Consider the following 9,649-nt stretch of genomic DNA (forward strand, 5'->3'; position numbering starts at 1 on the left):
CAGGTATGTGCTTGCCTTCCAGCTGTCAGGTTACCACAGCTGTTGCTTTGTGAAAAGCAACTTTATCAGGCTTCAGTACAAAGTTTGTATCTTCCAGAGAGAAATATCCTAAATTCTGTGCATCAAGCTGGACATAAGCCTTTTGATTGATAAGGCTGGTAATTTTTCCTAGAACTTTTCATTTCAGTGAATTACATAATAGTATGTCCACTAGGCTTGTTTTAATATGATAGAAGAAAATGTAAATTTTGCCTAATTTTTTCTTCCTAGACACATGCTGTGACAGGCTCACAAAGTCACAGGCTGCCTAAAAGGTGAGGGTAAGGAAGAAGAATGCTATCTACCACAAAACTGGGTTGTGGCTTCTGTCTTCAGCTATAAATTCACAAGGTTCACAAGGTCTTGGCCAAAAACCATGCCATGGTTTTGCTCAAGAGGGTGCTCTTAAATTCATTAGAAGATTCTTTTCCTGGGGCACCTGGGTGTCTCAGTCAGTTAAGCGTCTAACCATCTTTGGCTCAGGTCATGATCTCGCCATTCATGAGTTCGAGCCCCACGTAGGGCTCTGTGTTGACCACTCATAGCCTGGAACCTGCTTCAGATTCTGTGTCTCCCTCTCTCTCTGACTCTTCCCTGCACATACTCTGTCTTTCTCTCTCCAAAATAAACAAACATGAAAAAAAAAATTTAAAAAAAAGATTCTTTCCCTTTACTACCCATACTAGGATGACTCTAAGGTTTATAGTTTGTATGCCTAGGTCGAAGATGGATGAATCTCCATTCACTGATATGGTAAATATAGGAAGAAAGAAATATTGATGGTTGGGGGTGGGCAATCTCCCCCACTTGCCAAGTAAAAGAAGTTAAACAAGTTCCATCTTGAACGCTCTTTTTATTCTGTAGAGAGATAATACTTTCCTGTCTTTGATAGATAATACTTGTCTTGTGATACTCTGCAGTAAATTTTTTGTCTTTTTTCCCTAATATTTGACAAGTTATCTTTATGACACCCATGTAAACTATGTAGATGAAAGTGTTGTAATAACCTATTTCTTGTAATTTTAACTATCCTAAAGTAGTTGGAAAATAGTAATTAACAAGAAAAAATTTCTGAGTGTCCAAAATGGATACTCCAATGTTGAAACACCAAAGCCCATGAGTTTCCTCTGGTCAGGATGTTTGTCTTCACTCACAGGCTATTTGTTCTGGCTTGCCACCCAGTTCTAATGATCTTGATTAGTAGTGATGACTATGATTTAGAAGATAATGATGATGGATAGCCTCGGCACTGGCATAGGAACATTACATTATTTATAATTATCTCTATAACCATTTTAACTCTCCTAGGGGTAGACATTATTTACCCTCATTTTATAGACAGCAAACCGAGAGAGAGAGGTTAAGTAACCCACCCAAGCTAGTAGAAGGAAAGCTAGGCTCCAAAGAGCTATCTCTACATATCATACAGTCTTCCTGAACAAGATTATTATTGATCTTCCTCAGTGTTGCATCTTTGGCCTTCTGCTTTTCTCATGCAACATTTACTCATAAAATAAGTGACCTCATCCAAATTTATGGAGGCAACCATCATCAGAAGCTAATGACTCCTAGAATTACCTTCCAGTTCAAACTTATTTCCTGAGTTCTAGATCTGTATATCTTACTGCCTCTAGGACATCCTTATTTCAATGTCCAACAGTTACTTCTAATTTAACATATCCTAAATTAATACTTCATCTCCTCTATCCCCTCCCCATATCTGTTCTTTCTCCTCTTTCCCTTCTCCTCCTAATGAGCCATATCATATACCTAGTTGCCCAAGCCAGAAGGTATTCTTGATATTTTCTTCTCCTTCAATCCTCACATCCAATTGAAAACTGAATCCTATTGATTCTATCTTTTTAATGGCACTTGAGCCCTTAAATCACATTCTCTCCTCTCTACCTCCACTGCCAGCACCTTAGTAACCTTTCTATAATATTTTCCCTAGTTTACTATAACAGACTCCAAAATTCTAATGCCACTCCAGACTTATCCTGTACTTTACAAAAATTTGTTTAACTCTTCATGTAGGTGTCTCCATCTCATAAACCCTGAAAGCAAATTGAGACAAGTAAATTTTTAAACTTGATTTCTTAAACTGAATATAGTGAACATAACCATACTATTACTAGATGTTTCAGGTTGTGTAAATGAAATTTTTAAATTCTTTTCTTTTTTTTAACCTATTATTAGACTATATGCATTGTGTACATTAATAATTTGGTCAAGGTATCAATGTTTTATTTCTTACAGCACCTGGTCTCTTATCTTACCCCTTAAAAGCCCATGGTCCAAATGGCTGCCATAATGACCTTTACTAAAATGTAAATCTGATTCTCTAATGGTCTTGCTTAAAATCTTGCAATGGCTCCTTACTTCCTCCAACACAAAAATCCAGAATCTTTACTTGATGTAAAAGAAGCAATCTGAGGCCATTTTCTTGAAAGACAACTGACAATCAGTCCTATATATCAGCCCCTTAGGTCATTACTAGATTATACTTAAAACAATGACGTAAAATTATACAGTAAAGGTACAGTTCTACTCACCATATTTAATTTTAAAAGCTATGAAGATTCCATTAGAAGAGATTTCCTGGAAGAATGTTTATATATGAGTGCCTAAAAAAATAAAGGCCAGGAAGTTAGGAAATTATGTCACTGTACTTAACAGATTTTACAAGATGGCAAAACTTACCTGAGAAGTTAAATGAATTATTAAAAAATACAAGGTTAGTCTGGAGTGGCATGAGGTGTTAAATACAGGCCATAAGGGAAATTAAACATTAAGAAACTTAAGCCAGGCTTACATAGTGCAGGAAAAACTGACAAAAATAGGGAATATAAGAAATTAAAAGTCCCCCAGTCATTACCTAACTTAGAGGTCACAACTGGAGACCACAGCTCGGATTTTGCTTGAAGGTAGATTTCATCTGGTCTGTACGTATTTTAGGAACTTCCAAATTTCCATATTCTTAGCTCTAAAATGACAGACCAGTGTCATCCCATGAACTGCTATTGGTCAGCAACAACTACAGAAATTGAGCTTCAGCTTTTAGCAACTTTATAGCAGTTTGGCAGCCTAATCATATGTCCGTTGAATCCAAAAAGATAGTTTAAAATGCATTATTCTGGTTTATCGCAATCCCCACCATCCCCTATTCCTATTTTAAGTCAGACCCAATCCAAGTGCCAGGTCCTGGTGGCACTTTAGGCCTCCTCTCTCATTCATTAGATTCATTCACACATGGGGCAGGAGATCTACAACAGTTATGGTGTCTTGCCAAAGTCTCAAGAAACCTCACATATTTACACAATTAGATTAAAGCCAGTCACATTTGCCTGGTGACTTAAAATTTCTAAGCTACCCGAAAGACCTACAACACATCACATGTCTACTCAAAAGCTATTATTAGTACATCATGCTACACTTAGATACACATCACATGCTACCCTTTTTCAGGTAGATGGACTAGAATTCCTGAAGGAACAAGAGAATATAGAGGGGGCTGGGAACAAGCTCAAATAGCTGGGAAATGTTGTATACAGCAAGTATAAATTCAAAACCATTCTACTTCTCTTTTTTTGGTTTGTCCATCCTTCAAACCAATGTGATAATCTGCTTCCAGGTGCCAAGTGTTTGTTCCCCTTTAACAATTGCCTTTACAATTTCAACTTACTGAAGCATATCATAGCTCTGAATGCTACAATGCACAGAGCAATACCCTGATTTTCTAGAGCAATTATTTCACCAGAACCCAAAACACACCTTGTACTTACCTAGAAGTAAAGCTCTCAGCTTCCCTGATGATTTCCAAGTCTTTTGAAGTGTATTAAATACAAACTTAATCGTTTGACTTTTTTCCCTCCTCTGTTATCATCATCATTTTTAAAGACCTCTCCCCACACATACTGAATTCATCTCCAGCTTATTGCAAGTAGTGAGAATGTAAAGTTGATGTTCATGACCATCCATATGTTAGTTGGAAGAATAAAACCAAGGCCAAGAGAATGCAAGCATAGCTGCAAAGCTAATCCTTCAAGCTTAATTACAGATTTAAATCTGCAAGTGTTTTGGAGATGGGTTATAAATTTTAATCCCGAACATTGTTATAGAAAACTTGTGTTCTAAATTCAGAATTAAGCCACAAAAGGGTGAGTGTTCACACTTAATACCCCTTGATAGGCTAACACATGGTAACATATGAGAAATATTTATTTATTGAATAAAAGTATGAATAAATGAATCAATCAATGAACTTGCTCTGAGACTCACTTGAAAGATTCCCCATGAGGTGGTTCTTTTCCCGAACCATTCCTCCTCCCCCAAGTGCAGATTCTGAAAGTGCCTGCCTCACTGTACCATGCCAGATATTTGCTGCCCCTCGACCATCAGTTACTGGAGTACCCGTGGTGAAGAACCATAGACTTGCTACAATGAGGGGAAATAGGATTCCATTATGCCTGGTGGGGAACCCTGCCTGGAAGCTGACAACTACATGGAATTGACTCACAAGCTTCTGCAAGTAGATACAAAGCTAATGAGACAACATTACTCAACTTTGCCAAGGCAATGTAGCACAGGGATATGGCTAATTAAAAAAACAAAAAATAAAAATTTTCCACAATTGGGTTAATGCTTTATATTCTCCACACAAAGGTCTGCCTCCAAAGAGCCATTATATAGGGAAAATTAACTTCATTTTCACTGTTCACCGTGAAACCCTGAAGTAATTCTAGATTGGGTAAATCTAGGAAGAGTTACCCAAACTAAAACTGGTCGAATCAATCCTGGCCATCAAAGGAGTAACAGATGTTATGGCCAGGCTGCCCTTACATTTTGCCAGAAAACTAAGTCATGATTTTAGACAGATTGCAACATTTTATGCAATATTCCAAATGGAGTCGTTCTTATCTTAACAACTAACACCACAGAGCTGCTTGGGTGTGGAGGAGATTGTTTTGCATCCAGAACAAAGAAATCTGATACAGGCTAGGTATCCTTAAAAACCAGAAATTTTCTGGTGAACTCAAAGAACAGGGGACCACAATGTATTTGGAACTACAAGTAATTTCTGCAATATGAATATACCTCTGCAGATTGGTACCAAATAACCACTTGGAGGAAGGTAAAATATTTATTTCCAGCTTGCTGCAAGGTGTTTTTATTACAAAGTCACTGGTAAGTGGTGAGATTTTTATTCAATAGCATTGCTTGTAGCCAGCATGGAATGTCTGATGAAGGTAGGAGGCATATTTTCCACTGTCCTTCATGCTTCATACAGCGTTTATGAAATTCTCTCCTATACAGAATGTTGCACTGAGCAACAAAGTGATTTTTATGTTTTGGGGCAGCAACAGCCTAGTGCTACACCCTTCAGCTCTACCCACGGTTGAGGAGCCTTCTATGGAGTGAGATGAGGCATCCAATACTCCTCCTACACCATAGTTGCAGATGCTTAAAATCTTAAAATTTGTTATTTTGTGTATTACATGTAAATTTCAAAATAATCATGGGTGTTAAGCCATGATCTACTGCAGAAACTTCTGAACAGGAAATGGCCTTACCATTTATAACTCAGAGTTCCTCAGTTACCAGAGTCTTATCTAAAAGTTGGTCTTATTGACTGGAGAAGAGATCCTGAGAATATTGATTACCAAAGTGGCTGTCAATCACAAAAAGAGAAGAAAGGGGAGGTTGGACTGCCAAAGCAAAAACAACGTGCCCACCCTGGATTACCTATGGCACTAATGAAGAGAGACATGTATCCAGAATCTCCAAACCCCAAATCTTGGCACCGTAGGTGTCCAAGGAGTATGTGCACAGAAGATACTATGCACACACAGAAGAAAAATTAATTCTTAATTATCAGCTAAGACTACAGTGTCAAACCTCTGGTTTATCTTATATCTCAGCAAGCCCAGAACTCTGAGGCCTCTTTTTTGGCCCTCTGGGTACACAGCATGCTCCAAGCCAGCTTTACCTTGGTTCTACGAAGTCATTCTACAGGTGGTCTCCCAATGCTGGGGAAGGGAAGGTCCCAAGGTGAAGCAGCACTAAACCACCTCACTGCACCTGGTGGGAAGGAAGAGACACAAAATGTCCAAAAGAGAGATCATTCAAGAGACACAGATGTAAAGGGGACCTGCAGAAGAGAGAGCATTTAACTTCTTTTCCTGTCCCTTCTCAGAAACTGAATATGCTTGATTCACATCAGAATTCAAACTCCTTAGGGTTAGTGGAATAAGTGAAGTGGGGAGTTTTGGTGGGAGGTAGTGAAAGAGGAAAGAATGGAGGCTGGAGCCTACATCTCTAAAGATTAGAGCGTCAGTAAATGCTTTGTATGTTAACTTGGCTGTAGATAAGTGCATAGGAAAAAGGAGGCAGGGCTCAGGTTTACTCTTCTCTTAGTTGTCCTACTAATACAGACTTGAGAGCAAACATTCCACACTTGGCTATGCCACTGAACACAACTAGCATATTTTCCTCAATAATTATAATGGACAAGGCAGAACTGGCGTAAAACCAGCTAATCTTAAAGTTTGCTGAATGAATCTGTCAGTTAACTAATGCAGCCATGCCCAAATAACTCTAAGCATGGTTTCTTGATTTGTAAAAGGAGAATGAGTTAAGTTTCTAAAAGTACTTTTTCTTAATTTCTTAGCTCATAAATCCCATGATTTATAAATTGATAATTTATTTTAATAATTTTAAGGGATTGTCATGCTATACAGTAAGTAATATGTGGACAGGGGCAAGGATGGTGAGGCAAGCAGTAGCTATATAGGTACCACCCCCCTCCTGAGGCAGTAGCTGCAAATGGGAACACTATAATCATAGAGCTAAGTTACAGATCATATCAAAACTCCCCAACCTCTTCCACTCCCATTCTCTTAATGAAATAATATGCCTCCCAGTATCCCACAGAAGAGTTCTGTGCAGTGTCTGGCATTGAGCTTCGGGTGGAGCCATTTACCCCATTTCAGCTCTTAATAGCTGTGAAAGGATTTGTTCAACCCCGATTGTTGATATTTCTCACGACCTGAAAAGATTGGGATGTTCAGATACAAACTGCAAACTCAGACCCCTCCAGCCTAGTAGTCTAAGTTATTCCTTAATGGGAAGAAGAGACATTTTTTGTGAAGCTAACTGCAACTTAAATCTTCAGAACCCCTTCATTTTTGTGGCTAACTATTGTGACCCTGAGAGGTTTTAGCAAGACGTTGAATTTGAAATTTTGCACAATTTTAACTTCAACCAATTAACACTATTATCCCTTTGCATTCTAACTTCCTCCCCTTTGCACTGTCCTAGGTGTTTGGTGGCATCAGAGTAGCCATGAGCATAATGGGATCCAGGTAAAGGAAATTTGAGATGCACAGTCATTCAACACGGGTTTGGCCTGGCTCCCAGTGACTTCTGTACATCCACAGATTTGTGCATTGCTAGTCCTCCTGATGCAGGAAGGGCTTCCAGGAATGACTCGGTGATGAATCATCTGCAGGAAGGTACAGGGACAAAGGCTTTATTGTGATTTAAGCACATAATTTGTGGAGAAATGAGGTTTGAAAATCCAGAGCCAGACACTAGTCTATGGAAAATCCTTCTAATCATCAGACATATAGAATTGTAATAAGGGGAACCAATTCTCATCTATGACTGATCAAAACTGAATTTTTCTCCTATCAGAAATATAATCAATAATGCAGCCTATACAATTATGCAGCAACAATTTTGTGGAATGGTCCAAAAAAGAATTTATCAGCATTTCTGAGTTTGTAGGGCATAAACCTGAAGCAGTACTAACAAAAAACAAATATAGCTATATGTAAAGTCATGTTTTATTAATGCCAATATATTAGATCACATGTTAGTAAATATAATGCATTGTCCTGATAAGACCAGAGGTTCAGATGAAATGACATGCAAAAAGGCTATGAAGGCAGCAAAACATCCTGAGAATACAAAGTGTTTCCATGACCAAACTCCTACACTTACCTATTCAATGTGTTTTATATGAGTAATTTGATTACAAAATTATGTGGCCCATTACAACATAGCACTAACTCTAGCATACATTTAGCTTGGCATGTGCATTCCATAATTTCAGATTCCTTTTACTATTTTTTTTTCAGAATTATGGAGCATATCAGAATTTAAATGTATTAAGAAGAAAGTATTCAAGTAAAAGCCAAAATCATAACCAACAACAAAAAATATTTGTTAGCTGGTTTTTAAAAATGTTTAATTTGTGGCAATTTATCGTTCTAAATAAACATTTTTTTTCATACCTAATTTTCTATTTGTAATTTCCCATTCCTTTTCTTATATTGGGGGGGGGGGGTGTCCAATCAAATTAAGTTTCAGGCTGCACAAAACCTGAATCTGACACCAAATCAAACCAGCTGCAAAGGTGTTGGGGTCCCTGGGTATGCTGGCTCTGCCATGTTGTGTAGAGCATGGCTGACTTTTGGGAAAATGGGCTCAGGCCACCCTTACTTCAGTGCATAGCTCTAAAAGCCCTTATCCCAATGATGAAATCCTAAAAATTCTGAAAACTTAAAGATATGTTTATTATTTGGCATCAACACTCATTAGGCAACTAAACTTAGCTGGAACTGACATGAGGCTATTTATAAATTTAATTGATCTCACTTAGTATGAATATTCATATATTATTGTGGAAATATTAAAAATTTGAATTTAAGATGATGCACAAATCCCATGGGAGGTTTTAGAATTTATTTTTTTTAACTAAATTTTTTTTTTTTAATTCTGAAATACATGTAGATCTGGGGATCTATTTTTCCCCACAGTTGCCTCCCATGGGCAGGGACTTATGGAGTCAAGCAATCTGTTGGGGACTGTGATAAAGTTTGGGGAATATTTGGTGTTTTTTTTGTTTTTTTTTTTTTAATTTTTTTTTTAAACATTTATTTATTTTTGAGACAGAGAGAGACAGAGCATGAACGGGGGAGGGTCAGAGAGAGGGAGACACAGAATCGGAAGCAGGCTCCAGGCTCTGAGCCGTCAGCACAGAGCCCGACACGGGGCTCGAACCCATGGACCGTGAGATCATGACCTGAGCCGAAGTCGGCCACTTAACCTACTGAGCCACCCAGGCGCCCCGGGGAATATTTGATAGTATATGACTGGTGGATTCATGGATATCTAATCCCTGCCCTGGGTTCCAGAAGATACTGTTCACAAAAGAAAACTGATGGAATGGAGGCAAAATTCCATCTGATTATTGGGGGTTACTGATGTGGACTTGAAACCTACATTAGATCTACAATGTCTCTAAGCCCAAAGAAATGATCAGCACACTTAGGCACATACTAGTTGTGTGACCTTGGGCAAAAGCTTCTCTGTGAAAAAAATGCCCTCCCCTAGAAAACATTATTTTATATCATCCACTTTATATTTTTATATAACATAGGTATAAATATATTATCTACTTTATAGATTTGTTTTGAGGTTTAAATGGTATAATACAAGTAACATACTTAAAACAATGTCTTAAGTGCTTATAACATATGGATACCTAGTAAAGTTCAGCAATTATTATTATATTACAGATGAGGAGAGAGAGTAATGATAAGATCCC

The sequence above is a fragment of the Panthera leo genome, chromosome A1, assembly GCF_018350215.1.
Source record: "Panthera leo isolate Ple1 chromosome A1, P.leo_Ple1_pat1.1, whole genome shotgun sequence".
Classification (NCBI taxonomy): Eukaryota; Metazoa; Chordata; class Mammalia; order Carnivora; family Felidae; genus Panthera; species Panthera leo.